This window comes from Rhinatrema bivittatum, chromosome 10, assembly GCF_901001135.1.
Source record: "Rhinatrema bivittatum chromosome 10, aRhiBiv1.1, whole genome shotgun sequence".
Taxonomy (NCBI): domain Eukaryota; kingdom Metazoa; phylum Chordata; class Amphibia; order Gymnophiona; family Rhinatrematidae; genus Rhinatrema; species Rhinatrema bivittatum.
This window is the reverse complement of record NC_042624.1, coordinates 48487255-48493987: the sequence shown is the minus strand read 5'-3', so window position 1 is coordinate 48493987 and position 6733 is coordinate 48487255. Positions and strand designations below refer to the sequence as shown.

The following is a 6733-nucleotide window of genomic DNA, read 5'->3' as shown; positions in this document are numbered from 1 at the left end:
GGACCATCTGCTGGAGACAGAGTAATACTGACAGGCTGTGGATGGCACCCTGGTACTTATGGCAGAGCCTGTCAAATCTTGCTCTGTCTCCATCTGCTGGTGCGGAGGCAAAACCCAGGAGTCTGGACTGATCCGGTACGTACAGGGAACTGGTGTTATATTAGCCACTCTCCTGTGATCAGGTACTGTGGCTGTTTTTAATGACATATTACAGATTAGTAGTAGCAGGTTTGCAATTTCATATTTGAGTTCCTTTAGAACTGTGGGGTGAATACTATCCAGTCCTGGTGATTTGTTACACTTCAGTTTGTCAATCTGCACTATTATTTCTTCCATTTTCACAGTGATTTGCTTCAGTTTCTCTTATGGCCTTGTAATCCCTGAGCATCCCTTTTACCCTTGGATATCTAGTGGTCCAACTAAATCCCTCACAACCTTCTTCCTTTGAATATAATTGAAAGGATTTATCTCCCTTGTCCTGCCTTCTTAATGTTTTACATTTAACTTATCAATGCTTATGCTCTTTCCTATTTTGCTCAGTTGGATTAGCTTTTCGTTTTCTGAAAAATTGTCCAACTTCCTCACCATTAAAGAATGCTGGCAGTAGTTTGAACTGCCTTTGACCTTTTTTTTTTCTTTTTTTTAATGAATTAAATACATTTTATCTGGATGACCAAGATGGTATTTTTAAACTTGCCTCATGCAAACTTATAAGTCTCAACTGCTCCATTCTGTTATTTTTCTAATTTCCCCATTTTCATATAGTTTCTCTTTTTAAAATTAAATGCTTCTCCAGTAATTTTACTCAATGCCCCTTTCTCCAGTCATTTTGTCAAATTTGACTGCATTATGATTAAGACTGCTAAGCAGTGCCCACCACCATTATCCCTTGCCCCAGGTCTGCATTCCACAACTAGATCTAAAATAACTCCTACTTTTATCAATTCTAGGACTATTTGCTCCACAAAGTAGTCATTAATGGAATCTAGTAGTGTGATTTGAACTAAAACATATCAAGTGTTCCCCACCCTATTTGAGATTCCCATGGAAAGAAAATTTAGCTCCCTAATTTGCAGCTCTGTGAGGACTTGCTGAGTCTATCAGAGAACTATGCACTACTCCCCTAACAAACTCAAAGGAGAGTGAGAAGAGATCAGAAAGAAGCCTGAAAAGCAACATCTATATCAAATGGTTCTAAAGGGAATATAATGATGAACCTAAAATGTTTTAGAGTTTTCTTACGAACTCTTTTCAAGACACTTTTAGACAAGATGTGTTAAGAAATGCTAACCAGTATGCACAAATGGACCTTAGCACACATTAGTAAAATAGCACTATAAAATTGATGCATGTACATTTTATATCAATTGTGTATTTTAAAGGGATGTAAATACAATAGCTAGTTTAACTTATGAGTGAATTAGTAACCAGGGAAGAGAAACACAATGAAATGAGGGAAAGATAAGGAAATCAATAGTGTGGGTACGAAACAGAGGGATGGAAACAAACAGAAAATCTGTCTGTTCTACTTGGATAATGTAATAGACTATCTATAATCAATGATGCCGTTAGCACTGAACGCTAATCTGCAAAGTATCCTATTTTGCCTGGGATTAATATTGCAGTAAACACTTTGATCTATATTACTAATTCTGCTAATCTGACTTCTGCAGAACTAGTCTAGACAACTTGATTTTGTGTTGTCTCCTTCTTTGCATATCCATAGTAAATTGAAACCTCAATGTCAAATGTTATCCTAATGGAGAACAAATTCACACTGTGAAAGAAAACCACAACATTATAATAAAAATAATTTATTAGAAACATAAAAATTGGAATGAAACTGTCTGCCAAAACTGAAAGGTATTATTTTAGCATCCTTTTTATAGCTGTTTAAAAGTCTTTCAGAAAGCTTAAATGTACAGTGACTTTTTTTTTTAAATACAATACTCAGTCTTGATGATCCAATTGCTTCTTTCCACAGCTTGAAAGACATGAACCTCAAAAGGAGCCTAGAACATTATAAAGAAAAGTTAAAAGCAGAAACTGCTGGTCAATAAATTGACAAAGAAGAAGGTTAACAGAAAATAAAAGAGAGATACACATATGCATGTTTAAAAGACATGATGCAGTATACTGGGAAACAATTCATGGAATTGTATCTACAAGGAAGCTAATCTGAATGAGTTATCAAAATATATAAAAAATAAAGTATGCAAAAATAATTAACAGTAAACAAATCAATAGTGCAAAGTACATCACTCCTCAGATTTATGATGAGAGACAGAATTAAAAAAGTGAGCAACGCATGGAAACACAAATGTGTGTGTTTCACTTTAATGGTACATTATTCTCTAAACCATTCACTTAATATTCCTGCATTTTAGGTATGGGGGAAGCCATTTCAAAAGTATTTTTTACTAGGATAATTCAGACTCATATTCTGCTAGAACCTTTCCATCTGGGAAAAAGGGGAAGCATTTCTGTTTTCAGGGAAGTAAGCATCTATTATTATTTATTCAAAATTTGACTCTTTGATAGTGTCATCAAAGCTGTTTACAATAAAATTCAATAAATTATACAAACACAAGGCACATTTAAAATACATTATATCTCTTAGGAGAGCTACTAAATAAAATGACTCCTCCCAATTTATAAGAAATAAAAACACTTCATCAGTGGATAGTCATGACCTTGAAGTAGGTTCTCAAAACTAAACATGCAAATAATTACTACATTAACACAAATTCTCTAGTTTTGTGCCTACAGAAAAATGTTAAGTCAAGTCCATATTATAAGTGAATAGTACCTTCTCTTTATAATATAAAAAAGTGCAAAACAAGTAGATATGTCAGAGTATGTTAAATCTGTTTTCTTTGGGTGATTGAGATTTAAAAAATAATCAAGAATTGGTTAAATGGAACAAACAGCCATAAGTCAAGCAGGAGGCCTTATCTTGATTGGCTTGAGGGCTGTTAAGCAGTTCAATATTTAAGAAAGGATGGGTACAGTCAGTCAGGAAACTACTAAAAATAACTTTCTAGAAAGTCATTTTGAAATACCAATATTATCCTTATACAAAGATTTCTAGTGGTTGGAGATCAGGTTACAAAGGTTACTCCTATTTAGGAGGAGGTTGCTTCTGACCCCCAAAATGGTCAATTTCCACAATCCTGTGTTGAAAGCTATCATGTATTAATTAAATAATATCCAATCACTATAATAATGGAGAAATTACTTACCTGATAATTTTGTTTTCCTTGCTGTAGACAGATGGACTCAGGACCAATGTGCTCTGGCTGCTAGCAGATGGGAGTCTGAGTCAGATTTCAAAGCTGACGTCACTCTAGATATACCCCTGCATTAACCTCAGCTCTTCAGTATTCTGTTCGAAAATCATTGTGGATATATTTTTGCTTAAATAACTTGATTAAACTTGAGTAAAACTTGAACTGGTTCAACTAATTTCCAAACTGGAGACCACCAGTGCACTCAACCAATTAACGCTGACACCGGACAAACTGTGGGTGTCTTGAACTAGGGGTAGGCTGCAGCTTACCCGTATTTGCTTAGTCTCCACGTTTGCTATCCGAGGTTCTCCTTTTCTGGGGCAGCCGTGGGCGGGATGCTGAGCCCATCTGTATACACTAAGGAAAATGAAATTATCAGGTAAGTAATTTCTCCATTTCCTAGCATGTAGCCAGATGGACTCAGGACCAATGGGATGTACAAAAGCTACTCCCGGACAGGGCGGGAGGCTGCCCGTGGCCCACTTAATACTGCCCTTGCGAAGGCTCTGTCTTCTCGGGCCTGAACATCCAGGCGGAAGAACCTGGAGAAGGTGTGTATGGAGGACCACGTCGCCGCCTGACAGACCTCGGCAGGCAACAGTAGCTTGGTTTCTGTCCAAGAGACTGCCTGGGCCCTCGTAGAATGAGCCTTAACCTGTAGAGGTAAGGGCTTTCCTGCCTCTATGTAGGCTGCCTTGATTACTTCCTTGATCCAGTGGGCTATGGTTGCCCACGAGGCCGCTTCTCCTTGTTTCTTTCCGCTGTGATGAATGAACAAGCGATCCGTTTTGCGCACCGGTTCCGATCTTTCCAGGTATCGCACCAAGAATCTGCCAACATTTAGATGGCGAAGAAGGCATGAGTCTTCAGAGTCCTTAAGTTCATCCGGAGATGGTAGCGAGATGGTTTGGTTCAAGTGAAACTCGGAAACCACTTTCAGTAGGAAGGAGGGGACAGTGTGCAGTTATATGGTTCCAGGCGTGAACCTAAGGAACGGTTCCTGACAGAATAGTGCCTGTAGTTCGGAGATGCGACGAGCTGAACTTATTGCCACCAGGAATGCAGTCTTCAATATTAAGAGGCATAGAGACAGACTGTGTGCTGGTCTGAAGGAAGCCCCAGATAGGAAATCTAATACTAGATTGAGATTCCATAGAGGCACCGGCCACTATAGGGGTGATCAGAATTGTTTAACCCCTTACAGGAAGCGGGACAAGTACAGATGGGTTGATAGCTGGATACCGCCCACTTCTGCTCCCTCAAGGTCCAAGTGCAACTACTTGGACCTTGAGGGAGTTGAGAGACAAACCCTTCTTCATACCGTCCTGTAGAAACTCCAGAATCATGGGAATCTTGGCTGTCCGCGGGAGAATCCCGTGGTCCTCACACCAGGCTTTGGATACTCTCCAGATCCGTATGTATGACAGGGAGGTGGAAAACTTGTGCACTCAGAGCAGGGTGTCAATCACGGCCTTTGAGTAACCGCACTTCTTCAGGTGAGTCCTCTTAAGGGCCAGACCAAAAGAGGATCGAGGCGGATCTTCGTGGAGAATCGGGTCCTGCTGGAGAAGGTCCCTGTGTAGAGGTAGGTACTGCAGGTTCCCTGCAAGAAGTCTTTGCATGTCTGCATACCATAGGCGTCTTGGCCAATCCAGGGCCTCTAGTAGAACTAGTCCCCTGTGATGTTCTATCTTGCAGATGACCCTGCCCAGTAGTGGCCATGGGGGGGTAAGTCTTCCTCTGGCCAAGTCTAGATGAGAGTGTCGATTCCTTGGGATTGTGGTTCTCGTCTGCGGCTGAAGAACCTGGGGACTTGGGCACTGAGACGGGTGGCCAGTAGATCCATGGCTGGGAGGCCCCAGTGATTTACTATCAGTTGGAAGGCTGTGGTCAATAGCATCCATTCCCCCTCTCTCTGCTGAGGAGGTCTGCTCAGCCATTGTCTTTTCCTGCGATGTGGGAGGCAGAGATCCCTTGTAGGTTTATCTCTGCCCATGCCATTAGAGGGTCCATCTCCAGAGACACCTCCTGGCTCTTGGTTCCTCCCTGGTGGTTGATGTAAGCAACTGTTGTCATGTTGTCTGACATTACTCGAATTGCTTTGCCTCAGAGTCTGTGGCTGAGTCGCAGGCACGCTAGTCTGACTGCTCGAGCTTTCAGGCGGTTTATGTTCCATTGTCCCTGGGCCATCAGTTCCTGACAGTGGGCTCCCCACCCTCGCAGGCTCACATCCGTGGTGAGCAAGATCGAGTTCGGTGGGGATAGGCTTACTCCTCTGCTTAGGTGGTCTTCCTGTAGTCACCACTGGAGCTGAGAACGTACCTCTGCTGGTAGTTGAAGGCAAATTGAGTAGTTCTGGGACAGTGGGTTCCATCGTGACAGTAAAGAGCGCTGGAGCAGTTGCATATGGGCCCTTGCCCACGGGACGACCTCTAGGGTTGATGCCATGAGGCCGAGGACTTGAAGATAGCCCCATACCTTGGGGCGTGCATTGGTCATCAACCGTCGTAATTGTTCCATCAGTTTCCTTCTTCTTGGAGGAGGGAGGAAGACTTTGTTCTGTTTGGTGTCGAAACGGGCCCCCAGGTACTCTAGGGATTGAGAGGGCTGCAGACTGCTCTTGCCCATGTTCATGACCCGAGTTCCTGCAGTAGATTCTGCTGGTCACCTGCCAGCTCTCTTCCGAAGACTTTGCTCTGATTAGCGAATCGTCTAGGTAAGGGTGTACCAGAATTCATTCCTTCCTCAGTGTTGCCGCCATGACCACCATGATTTGGGTGAAAGTTCTGGGGGCAGTTGCTAGACCGAAGAGTAGCACTCAGACCTAGTAATAGTGACCCAATATCGCAAAGCGAAGGACGTGCTGGTGATCCTGATGGACTGGGATGTGAAGGTAGGCTTTGGAAAGGTCCAGGGAGGTTAGAAACTCTCCCGGTTATACTGCCATTATCACAGAGCGAAGAGTTTCCATGCGGAAGTGTAGAACCCGCAGATGGACTGTTGACGTTCTTGAGGTCCAAGATGGACCGGAATGATCCTTCCTTTTTGGGAATGATAAAATAAATGGATTAGCACCCCGTATTTTGTTGGGGCGTGGGAACCGGAGTTATCGCCTTCAGACTGAGTAGTCTTGTTAGAGTGGTTTCTACTGCCAGTCTCTTGGGGTGGGAGTGGAAGGATGACATCATAAATTTGTCTCGAGGGATGCTACGGAACTCCAGAGAGTAACCTTCTCGAATAATGTTTAGAACCCATTTGTCAGACGTTATCTCGACCCATCTTTGCTAGAAGAGGGCGTCGACCTCCTATATCCTCTCATTCTCATTGTGGAGCACGGCTGGAGCCTGCCCCCGGGCCTGCTCCCCTCTCGATCTGTCTGTTCCAAAAGGGCTGGGACCTTCTGGAGGGATGAGTTGACTGGAACTGTGAGTTCCTGTAGGGTC

The 6733-nt window shown here is 42.8% G+C and overlaps 1 protein-coding gene across 5 annotated transcripts in view; it reads right to left on the bottom strand.

The window, feature by feature from the left end:
* Positions 1-1794: 1794 nt before the first annotated feature.
* RNPC3 (RNA binding region (RNP1, RRM) containing 3) overlaps positions 1795-6733 on the bottom strand; it is a 143135-nt gene continuing 138196 nt past the window's right edge. For all 5 annotated transcript variants that reach the window (XR_003858896.1, XM_029617733.1, XM_029617731.1 and 2 more), the window contains one exon: positions 1795-2012. The gene's annotated coding sequence lies outside the window, so the exon portion shown is untranslated. The remainder of the gene's footprint in view (positions 2013-6733) is intronic.